General features: G+C 34.2%; 1 protein-coding gene across 3 annotated transcripts in view; it reads right to left on the bottom strand.

The window, feature by feature from the left end:
- LOC135845651 (uncharacterized) overlaps nt 1-18,286 on the bottom strand; it is a 216,707-nt gene that overhangs the window by 197,174 nt on the left and 1,247 nt on the right. The gene's annotated exons all lie outside the window — the stretch shown is intronic.

Raw genomic sequence — 18,286 nt, 5'->3', positions numbered from 1 at the left:
TAAGTCAACTTCTGGTGGATTTAAGTCATTTGAATAGCCTCCAGCAACTTTTTTTAAAAATTCTTGGAGCCTCCAGTAGATTTTTGAAATTTGAAATTTCCTTAAAATTTCATCGAATTTAGTTGGAAAGTCGAAATTCATTCTGTAAACTAATTTCAACACGCCATGAAGTTGAGTGCTGGTGGATTTTAAGACGTTCTGGAGCCTCCAGCAACTTTCTTAAAATTACTAGAGCCTCCAATAAATTTCTGAAACTTAATGGAGTTGAAAAACTAAAATAGACAGATTTTGTGGCATTTCTTGAAAATATCACCAGCCAAAATTTCAAGAGCTATAATGAATTTTTCGATTTTCGTTGAATTTTTGAAAATCAAATTTGAACCAAAAATGAGAAAAAAATCAAAATTTTACCAGATTGACCTAGAACGCTGAAATTTGAGATATATCCTATTTACTACCTGCCAAATCGATTGGAAATGGTTTCAAACCATTTGGAGCAGTTCTGGAGCCTCCAGCAGATTTTTGAAACTTGAAATTTCCTCAAAATTTTGGCTGGAAAGCCGAAATTTATTCTGTTAACCAATTTCAATACGCTATGAAATAGATTAGAAGTGGGTTTGACACCGCCAGCAACTCTTTGAAAATTACTGAAGCCTCCAGTAAATTTTTGAAAATTGAAATTTCAACTTATAAAATAAAGTTAATCCAGACAGGTTTTGAGGCATTTTTTGAAAAACAAAAAGTTTATAGAAATCCGCTGGAGGCCCCAAAATGGATTGAAACTGCCTGAAAAGCATCTAGGAATTAATGTCAAAAAAATGGGTGTAAACTGAATTTCATCTTTCTACCTCAAACGGAGGCGGAAGGGTAATTTTTAAAATTTTCAAAGACGTAATAAAATCGATATGGAGAAAAATATGTTTCAGATTAGAATACACTGATTTTGAAACAAATAGCGGGTACCTTATCGACCATGAAGGTCCAAAAAATAGCTGGAAACTTCATAACGACATGAAATCCACCTGCAGTCGACTTCATAGTGTATTGAAAATTGAAATTAGTTTGCAGAGTGAATTTAGGCCTTTTAACTCCATTTGGTGACATTTTGTGAAAATTTCAAGTTTCAAAAATTTGTTGGAGACGCTAAGAATTTTCAAAAAGCCGCTGGAGGCTCCAAAGTGACTTGAACTCACCTGCAGTCGACTTGATAGAGTGTTAAAATTGGAGTATAAAGTGAGTTTTGTATTTCCAGCTCTGTTTGGTAAAATTTTATAGAAATTTCGAGCATTGAAAAACCTACTGGAGGCTCCAGTAATTTCTAAAAAGTCGCTGGAGGCTCCAAAACGACTTGAAATCTACCTTTTTCGATTTTCCAACTGAATTCGATGGAATTTTATGGAAATTTCAACTTTCAAAAATTTGCTGGAGGCTCTAAGAATTTTCAAAACGTTGCTGGAGGCTTCACATAATGATTTGAATCCACCTGCAGTCGACTTGATGGCGTGTTGAAATTGGAATGCAGAGTGAATTTTGGATTTCTAGCTCTGTTTGGTATTTTATGGAAATTTCCAGCACTGAAAAACCTGCTGGAGCCTCCAGTAATTTTCAAAAGTTAGCTGGAGGTTCTAAAATGACTTGAAGTCTACCTGCAGTCGACTTCATAGCGAATTGAAATTAGTTTACAGATGGAATTTCGGCTTCCCAACTGCACTGGAGGCTCCAAGAATTTTCAAAAAGTCGCTGGAGGCTCCAAAATGACTTGAACTCATCTGCAGTCGACTTGATAGTGGGTTAAAATTGGATGCAGAGTAAATTTTGGATTTCTAGCTCCGTTTGGTAAAATTTTATGAAAATCTCAAGCACTGAAAAATGTGCTGGAGGCTCCAGTAATTTCTAAAAAGTCGCTGGATGCTCCAAAATGACTTCAAATCTACCTGCAGTCAACTTCATAGCGTATTGAAATTGGTTTACAAAACAAATTTCGACTTTCCAACTGAATTTGATGAAATTTTGTAGACATTTCAACTATCAAAACTCCATAATTTATAAGCTCAAGAATTTTCAAAGTCGCTGGAGGCTCCAAAATGACTGAAACTCGCCAGCAGTTGACTTCATAGCGTGTTTAAGTTGAAGTTCAGCGTGAATTTTGGATTTCCAGTTTGATTTATTGAGATTTTGTGGAAATTTCCAGTTTCAAAAATCTGCTGGAGACTCCAGAACTGCTTAAAACGATTTGAAACCGTTTCCAATCGTTTTGATAGGTTGAGAATGTGGTGTATCTCAAATTTCAATTTTCTAGGTCAATTTAGTAAAATTTTGATTTTTTCTCATTTTTGGCTTTTTGATTCTCAAAAATTCACCAAAAATGGAAAATGCATTTTGGCACTTGAAATTTCGGGTGGTGATAAATTTTAGCATGCTCTTTCGATCTACCTTTGTCCAGTTCAAAAAATTGCATGCAAGTCCTATGTTGGAATGCAAAATCTGCGATTTCAGCTGACCCGTTATTCAAAATGGCTGTCCTTTTATTCCCAGGGTCAACTTTTTTAGGCAAGTTTGCTTTAAAATGTTCCTTAGGATATCGCCTTTAAGAAAAAAAGAGTTGTCCCAGAGGATCTGCGGGGGGGGGGGGTGCAATTTTCTCCAATTTTCATATGCCGGACTATAACCAAAGTCGTTGGAGCCAGAATTGATTTTTGATTGCTCTACATTCATTTGAAATTCTTGAAGAAAATTGAAATTTACTTTCGTCTAAATTTTTGGCCCCTTTACGAGATTTTTAGATCACTATCGAGGGGGGGGGGGAGTGGGAATTGACAAAATTTAGAATCATTGCTCTTAAAGCTGCTACCTTTGTAACACAATTTGTATCCATTTTTCGATTTTTGATAAATTTTTAAAAATCAAATTTGATTTAAGTACCTACGAGAAAAAATTGAAATTTCACCAACCTGGCCAAGAAGGATGAAATTTAGCACGTCGTCAGTACCTATCTTATCGACTAACAACAGTTTTGAATCATTTTGAGAGGTTCTATGATTTGAAAATTTATATTTCCACAAAATTTAACCCATTGATGAAGTAAAAAAGCTAAAATTTACTTGTACTGACTGATATACCTACCCTAATTTCAACTACACAGGAATACCCTTTTCGTCATTTTTACACTTCCGAAGAAGAAGCCATCGTTGAAAATTCAAGCTGAGAATTTCACCTTTAGAATTTACGTTATTTAGTTTGATTCTATATTCATTTAGCCCGGATTATATTTAGGTAGGTAGTTTAATAATTGAATGAACCGAAAAAGGGGAAAAAACGACTCGTTTCATTTACGTAAAATTTCCTCTAATGAAATAGGTAGCGAATACAACAAAATAGGTACACAATGATTGATTGAAACACGAGGAAACAGGATGGGATGAGACGGGGGGAGGGGGTACAGAAGGCTTTTAAAGAAAACCCGCGAACAATAACGAATAATTTATATGCATCGGACTTCGGAGTCGGAAACCCGAAAAATGTTCATGATCAGACTACGAGATACGTTCATCGTCGTTTTTTCCGGCTGATAATTTCCTACACTAGAAATTTTTTGGAAATTCGGATTCCTAAAAAAAAAAAAATAGACTATAGTAAAGGATATAAAAAAAGATGAAAATCTTAATAAACCGAGCCATGAAATCGAGAAATAGCGAAAAAATCATGCATAGTAATATTTTTTCGAGAACGATTTTCTCGTAGTATTTTTATAAGCACTTTATCGTCTGCGTTTATTCTCGGATCCTGCGAGTCGCGCATTGGCATTTTATGTATTTATAGTAGAAATATCCACATGTCGAAAATACACATACCATTTACTTACACCGTTGGAAAAAAAAATTTCAAGCTAGAGAGATTCGTTATAAAATAAATATCCATCGGGTATATTGGATATACAGACTGTATATGTATACACTATACAGTTACCTACACACACACCACCTATAAGGTGTATTTAATTTTTAAAATCCCTTTCGCAATCGATATTGGCACGTTTACGCATAAAACAACTCACCCCATCACACTAATCTAAGCGTGGGTATTTTTTATAAACGTGAATTAAATTAGGCAATTTGTTTAACCACATTGAACACTGGTTGGTTGGTAGGATCAGCTACGTAGAGCGTGTACATTACATACAAACAAATACAAAGTGTGATTCTGTGCAAAAGTAGGTAAATATAGTACACGTAAGTGGGGAGGGAATAACCTATGTTGAAGCTTTTTTTTTGTGAAAAAAGTTTATCCGTTTTAATCATCAGGTTAAAATGGCCCGATCGAATCGGTAATTTATTCGAAACGAATGCTTAAATCAAGCCATAATAAGCGACATTCGTACGAAACGAGAAGTTTTCGAAATAAATTACGTCTTTAATAAATGACAAGCCTTTCAGCTCGACTGCGGTGTGAAATAAATTGATCAGATTTCCTTAAATTGAAACTTAGCCGGATGTTCTTTATTTCTTCGCCCAAAAAATAACATTAATTTACCCAAAAAGGTATCTACCTTACAAGGGAAACTCTTGAGGTGTCACTCTCCAATTCGAACGGGACCGCAATTTTTGGAAAAAGCATAGACTAAAACCCCCAAAACCAAATTTTCAGCTGCCCAAGTTCATTTTTAGATTTTTGGCGAATTTTTGAAAATTCAAAATTGACTTTTTTTGGCGATTTATGCTTTTTTTGAAAAAGTACGTACTTGATCAATAAAAATGGTCAAAATGAATCCCAAAACTGATATTAATTAACCAAATCCAAATTTCACCAATTCCAGCCATTCTGGAGCCTCCAGCGCGATTTTTCAATTTCTCCAGAACTTTGAATTTGCTCGAGAAGGCGTGAATATGAAGTTGGACAGCCAAAAATCGAGTTGTATATTACACTCGACCTGTTTAACGAGTTTATCTACTTTTGAGCCGATTTTGAGAGTGACACCTCAAAAGTGGCTTTTTAAACAGCTTTTTTCAAAATTAAAAAATCCAATTTTGAAAAAACCTGGTCAAAAAACCACTCTTGAGGTGTCACTCCCGAAATCGGCTCAAATGTAGATAAACTCGTTAAACAGGTCGAGTATAATACACAACTCGATTTTTAGCTGCCCAACTGCATATTCACGCCTTCTGGAGCAAATTCAAAATTCTGGAGAAATTGAAAAATCGCGCTGGAGGCTCCAGAATGGCTGGAAATTGTGACATTTCGATTTGGAGGGTTAGTTTGATATAGTTAGAATCGGATAGATTACTTAAGGGAGAGATGGAAATGTTTGATTTTGTACTCAGTGAAGATAAGAATTACTCCTTTACAAGGTGAATAATTGCCTATTGCCAGCTAGCTCAGAAGGCTGTAACCTATCTATTCAACCATACACATTCAATGTTTATTGTCATAAATAAAAACGCTGTTATACTATATGAGGGGGCTAGTGTCTATTACGACATGATCCCAAACCATCTTTTTTCAGGAAACGCAAAAAACTGATTCCCAAAAAACATATCCCAAAATTCCGGTTTTTTTGGCTAGTATTGTAGATCTAGGTATTTAATGAAGGTTCATGAAAAAAAATTTGAAATTCCACCACCAGGGGGCAAATGGGACCACTTTTAATTTGGAACATGTTGGTTTAGCCACCAGAAAATTTTTTCCCCTCATTTTATGGTCTGATGACGTTGAAAATTGGATGTGTAGCCAAGGGGGGGGGTCAAAAGGAATCATTCCCCCTTCCCATTTCCAGCAAAAAAAAATTGAAAAAATTAATTTTTTTTTTTTTTTTCTAAAAAATGAAACGCGATTTAAAACAATCGGTTATCATCTGAAAAAGTGAAAACGTGAAGGGAGGTCACTTTTACACAAGGCAACCTCAATCACTATGAACAGCCTGCTTGAAATATGGAATATGTCACTTTTGCCACCAGACCCTATTTTTGAAGGCCCGTCTCACACTGAAGAAATTATTTTTTTAAAATTCTGTTTACACCAGTTGATGCGGCTGGTAATGCTCTATCCAGTGATGTGCCTAACTCATTTTTGTCAAAATTGGATCATGTCGTAATAGACACTAGCCCCCTCATATATTTGCACTATTTACAAATCGTCATAAACATACATCGTGTGCAATTATGTTTTCACATAGCATTTGAATGAATGATATTTGGAGATATAATTGACTTAACTCTACCTATAGTGAGAAAGCCTGCAGAGAGATATGTAATTTTACGAGTATTACAACTTCATCCATGCCACTCGCAGGTGGAATAGGACGTGCAAAATATATACCTAGTAGCAGTGTTGGAAAAAAACGGGTTTTTTTAAAAAAGACAAAACAAATGGTTTTTTTTGTTTAAAACATGGTTTTAAACTGCTGGATTCCCATGTGTTTTAAACGTGTTTTAAACATGTTTAAAATGTGTTTTAAACGCGTTTTTAACACAAATTCATTTGTTTTGGATTCAGTTTTTCAAATATTCGTTATCTAGTCATCAACTTTTAAGATGTGATGTCATAAAATAGCTATAAGGCTCAATAAATATTAAAAAATTGAAATCAAAACCCAAAAATTTGCCTTTAAAAAAAGTATTATAGGGAGAAGAATGAAAATCTAAAAATTCAGTTCCTTCAATTTTACTACTTTTTCAACGAGAAATTGAAAAAAAAACGTGTTTTTTTTAGGAAATTGGAGTTGAAAAAAAAACTTGTTTAAAACAAAAAAAAACATTTTAAACAGAATTTTGTTTTAAACACTGTCTGTTTTTTTCTCAACGTTTAAAACACTGTTTTAAACGTTTTAAACATATGGTGCTGTTTTAAACTGACAACACTGCCTAGTAGGCACCTGATAATATAACTAGATATTCATCTAATTAAGGTTGTAGCACTAGACATTTTAGTCAGACGTACTATGACAAAAAAGCTTATAATTAATTAGTTTACACATTTTATTACTTACAGAACACTATATGCTTTTTTCCATCTCTATCAGTGACGGCCTCCCCAATACTAAAGGCATCGATGTAACTTAACTAAACGAGATAGCACGTAAGACTTCAAGTAATCTGATAATGCCATGGCTTGCTACGAACTACCAAAACAAATACTATTTATCGATCACGAGATCGATCAATATATTAAAACAAATTAAATTACCTCACTAGAAGAGGGTACAAATAACCATTGCTTGATCGTGGCCTCCCCTGGGGGCGCATCCATGATCCGTTATATTAACAGGTGACAAGGAACCAGCTAACGCGTATTTGCCGAAACCAAGTGAGGATTTTTCTCAAGAAATCTCTAATATAAAGACGTACATAGCAGCAAAATCCCAACCCCTAAAGAGTGGTGGTATATGCTCAATGCGCGAGAATTGCTATGTACAAGTACAGAGCTCATAAATAATATTCTTAAACCCTATCTTTGATCATAAATGTCATCACGACTCGAGCTGCGAGATCATTGATTAATTGACCTGTCACAGGGGGTGGAATGCCGCCACATACGTTGCTAAATAGAGATCTCGTAAATCTGCCATTCTAGGAGTAACATCCTTGTCCCGAACTCTTTAATAAGGAGGGTTTGGACAACGACCTGACGTCATGTACGTAATGTACAGAAGAATGCGAGATTTTTACACTTCTTAATAATTTCACACATTCTCAATATTTTCAATATAAGGGGTTAGTAAAATAAGCACTACCTTCGGCAGTGGGGTCAATCTGCCCTATGTCAAGTTTTGGACAAAATACAGCGATTCGGGTAAATTTCAAAAATTTCCACACAAACTGGAAACTTTTGATTTTTTGGATTTTTTAATTTTGAAAAAAGCTGGTCAAAAAGCCACTTTTGAGGTGTCACTCTCAAAATCGGCTCAAAAGTAGATAAATTCGTTAAACAGGTCGAGTGTAATACACAACTAGATTTTTAGCTGCCCAACTGAATATTAACCCCTTCTGGAGCAAATTCAAAATTCTGGAGAAATTGAAAAATCGCGCTGGAGGCTCCAGAATGGCTGGAATTGGTGAAATTTGGATTTGGGTGATTAATATCAGTTTTGGGACTTATTTTGACCATTTTTATTGATCAAGTACGTACTTTTTAAAAAAAAGCATAAATCGCCAAAAACAGTCGATTTTGATTTTTCAAAAATTCGCCAAAAATCGAAAAATGAACTTGGGCAGCTGAAAATTTGGTTTTGGGGGTTTCAGACTATGCTCTTTCCAAAAATCGTGGTCCCGTTCAAATCGGAGCGTGACACCTCAAGAGGTTCCCTTGTTAGCAACATAAGTAGATTCAAAATGTCTGTTCTTTAGTGTAAAAAAAAAATTCTGAATTGAGGTTTTCGTGATTTTTTTGAAAAAGTTCAAAACAAGTACTAGGTACACATACTTTTGTAAATAATTTTTGGTTATTTTGAATTTCGTTGGCATTTTATGGAAAGGTGGGGGAAGGGGAGTTAACAAGACACTCTGTCAAATATTTACACAATCTTTTATTGAAAAGTGAAGACGAAAAAGTTCAGACAATTTTCATTCACTCTTATCAAAGTTGGAAAGTTGAGAGAAGTTTTATTTCTTTCTCTCTTTAAAAAAAATGCTCTCGAAGAGTATTTTTGCTCTAGCAAAGGGCCAATTTTGATTCTAAAAGCTCTAAAATTAGCATAAAAAATATTTGAAACAATTTCTTTTTTTTTTCTTCTAAATTAAATTTTAATCTAAAATCCAAAATTTGAATCGATTTGAGCCTATAGGACTCGATGTAATGTCCCAAAAACCAAATTTTTGGAATTTTCGGACCCCTCTCCCTCCCTCACAAAATGTTGAAAAAACTGAGAAACTTCAAATATTGCATTTTTGGATTGGAGTAGATATTTTTAAGGGGAAAAATTGAAAAAAAAAAATCAAAAAATATTTCCATTCCTGGTAAAATCATTGAAATTTTTACAAATCAACCCTAATTTCACCATTTTATGTCATTAACAAAGTCACTAGCTCGCATCATTAATCATAAAACATGTTTCCCAACACACAAACACGATATAATTATGGCCTATGTTATCGCATTGAATGTGAAATACGCGTGGGTAATTCTATTACGAGACACTTGGGTATGTGATTCGAACTTAAATGGTCATTGCATATTATACACGAACGCCATCGACTTAGGTTAGTGAAATAAAATACCTAAAGGGATTCCATAACGTGGTTAAAGTTTTTATACGTCTTTGCACGACTTTTTTTTATACGTATCATAAACTCACACCTAAGCCCACCAAATTGTAAGCTCTCACCAATGTCTGGGGAATTTAATATAAACTAGATAGGTATGTATATGAGTGAGTTCATACAATAGGAATAATTTATTATCAATTTTGAAGTTTTTATTTTTATTTTTTTAAATCAAAATTTCAGGGTCTTCGAATTCATTTGCTGGAGGCTCCAGTAATTTACAAAAGGTTGCTGGAGGCTCCACATTGACTTGAACCCACCAGCAGTCAACTTGTAAGCGGATTGGAATTGGAGTGCAAAGTGAGTTTTGAATTTTGTAGCTCTGTTTGGTAACATTTTTTGGAAATTTTAATTTTCAAAAATCTACTGGAGACTCTAGTAATTTTCAAAAAGTCACTGGAGGCTCCAAAACGACTCAAAATCTACCTGCAGTCAACTTCATAGCGAACTGAAATTAGTTTACAGAATGAATTTCGACTTTACAGCTCAATTTGATAAAGTTTTTTGGAAATTTAAATTTTCAAAAATGTACCTACTGGAGGCTACAAAAATTTTCAAAAAGTCGTCGAAGGGTCCAAAATGGCTTCAGCTCGCCAGCAGTTGACTTAATAGGGTGTTTAAGTTAGAGTGTAGGGTGAATTTTGGATTTCCAATTTGATTTGATGAGATTTTGGTGAAATTTCAATTTTCAAAAATCTACTGGAGGCTCCAGAAGCGCTCAAGGCGGGTTGAAACTTTTTCTAATCGATTAGCAGGTCTAAAATAATGTAAAAATCTAATTTCAACGTTCTAGGTTAATTTGGTAAAACTTTGATTTTTTTTCTCATGTTGGCCTAAAATTTGATTTTTTAAAAATTCACCAAAAATCGAAAAATGCATTTTAGCGTTTGAAATTTGGGATATGCCCTATTTTCGACCTGTCAAATTGACTGGAAATGGTTTCAAACCGTTTTCTGCAGTTCTGGATCCTCCAGCAGATTTTTGAAACTTTAAATTTCCACAAAATTTCATCAAATCAAGTCAGAAATCCGAAATTTATGCTGCACTTCACCTTAAACACGCTATCAAGTCGACTGCTGGTGAGTTTGAGTCATTTTGGAGCCTCCAGCGACGGCTTGGAAATTCTTGGGGCCTCCAGTACATTTTTAAAACTTGAAAATACAACTGGAAAGCCACATTTGGTGAAATTTCATGGAAATTTCGAGCGTTGAAAAATCTGCTGGAGGATCCAGCAATTTCCAAAAAGTCGCTGGAGGCTCCAAAATGACTTCAAATCTATCTGCAGTCAACTTCATAGCGTATTGAAATTAGTTTACAGAATAAATTTCGCATTTCCAACTGAATTTGATGAAATTTTGTGAAAATTTCAATTCTCAAAAATCTACTGGAGATTCCAAAAATTTTCAAAAAGTCGCTGAAGGTCCTAAAACGCCTTCAGCTCACCAGCAGTCGATTTAATAGTAAATTTCGGATTTCCAACTTGATTTGATGAGATTTTGTGGAAATTTCAAGTTTCAAAAATCTGCTGGAGGCTCCAGAACTGGTCCAGACAGGTTGAATCCATTTCTAATCAATTTGGCAGGTTGAAAATAAAGCATGAATCAAATTTTGGCTTTCTAGGTCAATTTGGTAAAATTTTGATTTTTTTTCTCATTTTTGGCTTATGTGATTTTTTTTAAATTCACTAAAAATCGAATTAATGCACTTTAGCGCTTGAAATTTGTGATATTATGTCCTATTTTCGACCTACCAAATTTGACTGAAAACGCAGCAGTTCTGGAGTCTTCAGCCGAGTTTTGAAACTTGAAATTCCCACAAAATTTTATCAAATCAAATCAGAAATCCTAAATTCATGCTACACTCCACCTTGAACACGCTATCAAGTCGACTGCTGATGAGTTTAATTGATTTTGGAGCCTCCAGAGACTTTTCTTTTACAATTCTTGGAGCTTCCAGTACATTTTTGAAATTTGAAATTTGAAAATGCAGCTGGAAAGCCACATTTGGTAAAATTTTATGGAAATTTCGAGCGTTGAAAAATCTGCTGGAGGCTCCAGCAGTTTCCAAAAAGTCGCTGGAGGCTCCAAAATGACTTCAAATCTACCTGCAGTCAACTTCATAGCGTATTGAAATTATATTTTACAGAATGAATTTCGCCTTTCCAACTAAATTCGATGAAATTATGTTATGTGGAAATTTCAAGTATCAAAAATCGGCTGGAGGCTCCAGAACTGCTCAAAACGGTTTGAAACCGTTTCCAATCGATTTGGCTGACTGAAAATAGGGTATATCCTAAATTTCAGCTTTCTAGGTCAATTTGGTAAAATTTTGATTTTTTCCCCCTCACTTTTATTGACTTAAATTTGATTTTCAAAAATTCACCAAAAATTGAAAAATGCACTTCAACTTTTAAAATTTGGTTTGGGCAGTTTGTTCTTGGTCTCTCGAACCCCAGAATTCTGTTTCATTTTAGTCAAATTCCTCGATTCATCCATCTTAAATTTCATCCCCCGTATTCTACATTGAATTTTGAGATCGAATTATTGCTCGAGTAAATTCGGCTCTTTTAAATATTGAAAAAAAATCAAAAGTGCTCGAACACATACCGGTGTCCGTATGTGTATAACGAAGAATTTACGAAGGTGGATCGCTTTCAAGTTGAGCTTTGACGAGATAATGCGAAGAAGTCAAAGGCAAACGTACAAGCGCGAAAGGATAATTATCGCGAGTAATTTTAAAACTGCCAAAAGTTTAAATTGATGACGTCATCGTTGAAATTAACCTAATATATTGTACATACAGTAGGTACCTCTACCTCTACCTACCTAGTACCTACCTAGTTGTTTAATGAAAACGAAAACAAAGTAAATTAGTTAAATTTATTCAGCAGCAAAAAGTCTTGTTATAAATTATAACGTTCTTGTGAGACGCCAATGACATTGAGTAGTTTATTAAACGACGACGATGCGTCGTTTTTCGCATTAACTAGGATTACCTATTTATTTCTCCAATTTTACGTGTACACGAGTCTAAATCTATACAAATTTTCGGTGTCGACTCGTGTACCTATTTTTTTTTTCCTGTAGAGAAGAAAATAGGCGATTTTTTTTCTTCTGAAATTCAATCAACATTTCTTCAATGTTCAATGGGTAATGAAAATAGAATTTTACTTCAAAGTTGAGAATATTTTCGAAATTTTTTGATGCTTTCTCCTGCCTCTTGAATGGAGTTGTAGGTGACATTTGTTTACCCCCCCCCCCCCAACCATCACCATGACGTTCTGGTATACTCCATCCCCCTTTCTTCGAGCAATTGACTTCACTTTTTCATTTTTTTTTTCAATTTCCAGGATAGGTATGGGACATGGGGGGGGCGTTAGAGGAGTAAAATCAGAAAAATACGCTGATTTTCGAATTCAGCACTCTCGAAAATGTATAAAACGATATGTCACACAATATTTTGGAATTTTTCACATTTTGGCCAACATTTTTGGGGCTTTATGCCCCCTCCTCACCTTGGTTTTGCGAATCCTGCCGCCAAGGATTGGTGTAGCTGTAAGTATCATGGAAATGCACACTTTTTGGATTTTTTCCGAAATTTTTAAAGCACCTATAGCTCCGAAAATTGGCAAATGATTGAAAATTGAGCTTTCAAAAAAAAAAGTCACTTTCAATTTTTGGCGAATATTTTTGAAACTACTTTCAATTAGCTACCTAGGTATCTTTCAAATGTCGCAAACCGATTTTATTCGAGTTTTGCAACAATCATGAGCAATAATTAAAATTCAAGAAATAAACGAATTTTAATTTTTTTGCTACGAGTGTAATTTTTATCAACTTTTTCATGAAATACGTCGGAAAGAGGTCAAAATAAGAGAACTGAATAAAATTAAACTTTTTTTAATGTTTGAAATTGAAAATTGAATTTTTTCGATTTTGATTTTTTTGTGAGAAGTTCATTTCATCGAGTGAAAGGGGGGTTTCAATTTTTTCAACAGATACGTAAAAATAGGGGTCAAATGGGTCAACTTTACCAATCAAAACTTTTTTTCACGTTTTAAATCAAAAAATCGCATTTTTTCGCAAACTTAAAATTGTTTAAAATGACTTTGCGACATAGTGTCATCCCAATTTTTTAACATGTTGTTCGGCATGAAAAGTTGACCAAAATATATTTTTTTCAGAATTTTTGAGAGTCGGAACGATATGAAAACTACGTTTTGAAACTTTTTCAGCTAATTTTTTGTACGAAAAAAAGTGGCAACACTGATTTTCATGATATCACCAAAAAGACTTTCAAAACCCCTAACTATGGGGAAAAGTTCCATTCTGGTAGGTATCGCGATTATCGAGTAATCCACTGCTGAAATGGATGATATTATTGGTTTACTGAAAACTTTAACACCCCCTGTCTGCCGTTAAAAAGGGGCTAGAGGGCTGCGATTTGCGCCATTGGTCTTCCTTTCGGAAGGTCATTCCACAAGAAAAATTTCAAAAAAATTGCCGAACCCACCTACCACTTCTTGGTCGAATTGACGTGGAATAAGCTCTGCAATAAATCGTTTTTTTGGTATCAAGTTTCGCAATTTTCCGAATAATATTTTCAAAAAATTTGAACAAAAATCGTTTGAAACCCTTGAAAACAATCAACATGTGTGATAATTTCCATAGAAAGTGCCGCAAAACAATTTTTTGATCGAAAATTTCAAAAATTGATTTCGATAATTTTCAATTTTGAGAAATTTTTTTTTCGAAGACCTACCATTTACCCATTTTTTGTATTTTTTAGGTCGTTTGACCATTAAAACTTAAACTAAGGATAATATTCTGAAAAAAAAAAAAAAATAGAAACCAAACAAAAAAAAGGTATACGAATATTGGGCAAAAAATACAAAAATTCAATTTTCCAAATAGTCCGGCATATAACAATGGCAGTAATTGCACCCCCCCCCCCCCCGCCAATCATCTGGGACAACTTTTTTCTTAAAGGGGACATCCTAAGGAACATTTTAAAGCAAAGTTGCCTAAAACAAGATGGCCTTACTTACAAAATGGTGGCCATTTTGATTGACAGGTCAGTCAAAATCGCAGATTTTGCGTTTCAACATAGGACTTGCACGAAATTTTTCAAACCTTACGAAGGTAGATCGAAAGATCATGCAAAAATTTATCACCTGTCGAAATTTCAAATTCTAAAGTGCGTTTTTCGATTTTTGGTGAATTTTTGAAAATCCAATTTAGGCCAAAAAAGAGGGAAAAAATCAAAATCTTACCAAATTGACCTAGAAAGCTGAAATTTGGGATATACCCTATTTTCGATATGCCAAATCGATTGGAAACGGTTTCAACCGGTTTCGAACAGTTCTGGAGACTCCAGCAGATTTTTGAAACTCGAAATTCCCACAAAATGCCCACAAAATTCCATCAAATTGAAGTTGTAAAACCGAAATTTATTCTAAAAACTAATTTACATACGCTACGAAGTACTGCAGGTGACTTTCAAGTCGTTTTGGAGCCTCCAGCGACTTTTTGAAAATTCCTGAAGCCTCCAGCAGATTTCTGAAACTTTAAATTTTCACAAAATTTCATCAAAATGGAGATGGAAAGCTGAAATTTACTCTACACTCCAATTTTAACACCCTCTGAAAACGACTTCTGGTGGATTTCAAGTCATTCTAGAGCCTCCAACGATTTTTTTGAAAATTACTGGAGCCTCCAGTAGATTTTTGAAACTTGAAATTTCCCCAAAATTTCATCAAACTGAGATGGAGAGTCGAAATTCATTCGGCAATCTAATTTCAATACTCTACGAAGTTGGCTGCTGGTGGATTTCAAGACGTTTTGGAGCTTCCAGCGACTTTTTAAAAGGGTGTACGGCGTTTTTTTGGAAAATTGAAATTTTCTAAAAGTAGCTGGAAGCTTTAAAACCATTTGAAACCACCATGTAGTCTGCGAAGTAAATTTCAGCTTACCAAATCCGTTTGATAAAGTAATGTTGCGGGTATTTCAAGTTTCAAAAATCTACTGGAGGCTCCAGTAATTTTCGAAAAAGTCGCTGGAGACTCTAAAATGACTTGAACCCACCTGAAGTCGTCTTCAGAGGGTGTTAAAATTGGAGTGTAGAGTAAATTTCAGCTTTCCATCTCCATTTGATGAAATTTTGTGAAAATTTAAAGTTTCAAAAATCTGCTGGAGGCTTTAGTAATTTTCAAAAAGTCGCTGGAGGCTCCAAAACGACTTGAAATTCACCTGCAGTACTTCGTAGCGTATGTAAATTAGTTTTTAGAATAAATTTCAGTTTTACAACTTCAATTTGATGGAATTTTGCGGGAATTTCGAGATTCAAAAATCTGCTGGAGTCTCCAGAACTGCTCGAAACCGCTTGAAACCGTTTCCAATCGATTTAGCATATCGAAAATAGGGTATATCCCAAATTTCAGCTTTCTAGGTCAATTTGGTAAAATTTTGATTTTTTCCCTCATTTTTGGCCTAAATTGGATTTTCAAAAATTCACCAAAAATCGAAAAACGCACTTTAGCACTTGAAATTTTGACAGGTGATAAATTTTTGCATGATCTTTCGATCTACCTTCGTAAGGTTTGAAAAATTTCATGCAAGTCCTATGTTGAAACGCAAAATCTGCGATTTCGACTGACTTGTCAATCAAAATGGCAAATGGCCACCATTTTGTAAGTAAAGCCAACTTTTTTTTGGGCAAGTTTGCTTTAAAATGTTCCTTATGATGTCCCCTTTCAGAAAAAAGTTGTCTCAGAGGATCGGCGGGGGGGGGTGCAATTACTCCTATTGTCATATGCCGGACTAAAAGAAGTGAGAAGTGACCTCAAACGTTGCATTGATCTACCTACCCCAAGCAGAGAAGTACATAAATGCAAAATAAAAAATTGAATCGATTCGTATTCCAATTATTTGAAAGGTCGTAGATACATATTTATGTTGAACAAAATAAATAAATACCCATCACCTTGAAAGTTTCATACAGATTGGTTAGTTATATATACTTTCGGAATAACACACTGTCACAGTGAACTTCACTTTTTTCGTTTAGCAAGCACCATGACCGGCAAAAGTGCTGGTACAAAGCAAAAAATTTCCAAAAATGGTCCCATTTCTTGTATAAAAATTTCAAAATAAATCAAAATTCACCCATCAAATTAAATCGTTTTAATTTAAAAAAAAAAAAATTGAATTTTTATTTTTGTCACATAATAGATTGTGCGAGTAGCTGACTAGCTGACCACTCTGTCATGTAAAGAAGGAGTAAAAAGAAAAATATCCTGAATGTTAACGAAAAATTGGTGACGAAGTTTATACTGAGTAGGAGATTACTCAGAACATGAGATCTTTTGTGTAAAAAAAAAAATTACTCAAGTTTTTATACAAATACCTCCTCAAAAAAAAGGCCCAAAACTGAAATAAAATAATGATGAATCGAATTACATATATTTTATTGATTAAGTACGTAAGTAAATATCCGTGTAATTTCTGTATTGTTTTCAAAAATTTGTTTTTTCTTTAAAATAATACTTACTTAAATTAATAAATTTTAAGCATTTTGGCGCTTTTAAAGTGATAGCATAGTTCCAAAGTGGAAAAAACTGATTTAAAAAAAAAAAAACAGTTGATTAATGATCCAGAATATGTATGTGAATATTTTAACCTCCGAAGACCTAATCCTCGATTTTTTTCCACTTTGGAAAAAAAATCCTGAACTTCAAATCGGGAAATTTGTTCAATCCATCAAAATTTGAAAAATCAAATAAATAATTGAAACGTTTCCAGTTTTCTTTCCAGCTCGATCTGCGTTTGTTTAAAAAATGCTTTCCTTTCACCCCAGGCTAATTCAAAATTTTTGTGTTTTTTGTTTAAACGCCTCCCTTGGCCCCTCTTATACAAAAACTTATTCACACTTTTCATCAAAAATTAAGTATTGTAACGAAACATTTAGAGTTTGCACCAGCTAGGCGAGAACGTCATCGCGAAAATTATGTGATGAGTTCAAGTCAAGTCAAGTTTACAAAATAGTCTTTTACTTGAACGGTTGAATTTTTTTGGAAAATTTCAGGAATTTTTATAAGTCTAGTCAAAAAGTGAACGAAGAGTTCATCTTCGGATTTTCATCGACTCATCGTTTAGTTCAGCCCAGTTCAACTTATAAGTTCACAATATCGCGAAGTTCACGAACTGGACTTCTGAAACCTCAGTTCCTGAGAAGTTCTATGAACTTTTACCTAGACTTGTTGTTAGATATATCTATCAACCTGAATTATGAAATGAATTTTGAAACAAGATCAGAGTTCACGAACTCAACTGCAAGTTCGTTATTAGAACAACATTCACAAGTTCTACATAAACTTTCAAAACTTGTAGATGGACCTTTGGATTTGGAATGACTGAACTCGTTCATGATGAAATGTTTCTTAAAAATAAATAAGATATGAACGATTTCAGCTCAAGTTCACAAACCATAAACTCAAAGTTCATTCATAACAATAAGTTCCATGTTCCATCAAATGCTTCATTCAACTCTACATAATAAATTCAATACTCATTTAGAATCATTCTCAACATTCCATTCCATCTCCAGGAATACCGAAGAGGTACCGACTCATCAAAGTTATATCTACCATCCTAAGCAACTGCAAAATCAAGGACAATGTATGCATTTTTCACCGAACCAGTTTCAATAACCAAAATGAATCTAACTAAACCCAGAATCATCTTGAATGGTTACTCAGCATCCATTTTGAATCTAAGAACCTAATTCCATAGCCAATTCAATAACAATAATTCATTCATCTTGATACTACAGACATATTTCATGCATTGGCATATCAATATCAATCGAACAAATTATTATAAGTATTTCTCAGCTAGGTAGACTTGAAAATCTACACACTACAAGCTGACAAGTCGTTATTTCTTGATGGGAAACGTCAACGATGAAGGTATTTTCGCTACCTACAAATACACTCCTTCAGGGTTGATTTATTGGAAGAAATTTTCTCAATCCGG

The sequence above is a fragment of the Planococcus citri genome, chromosome 1, assembly GCF_950023065.1.
Source record: "Planococcus citri chromosome 1, ihPlaCitr1.1, whole genome shotgun sequence".
NCBI classification, from domain to species: Eukaryota; Metazoa; Arthropoda; class Insecta; order Hemiptera; family Pseudococcidae; genus Planococcus; species Planococcus citri.
Note: the sequence above shows the minus strand (reverse complement) of the source record. Positions and strands in the feature narration are given on the sequence as shown.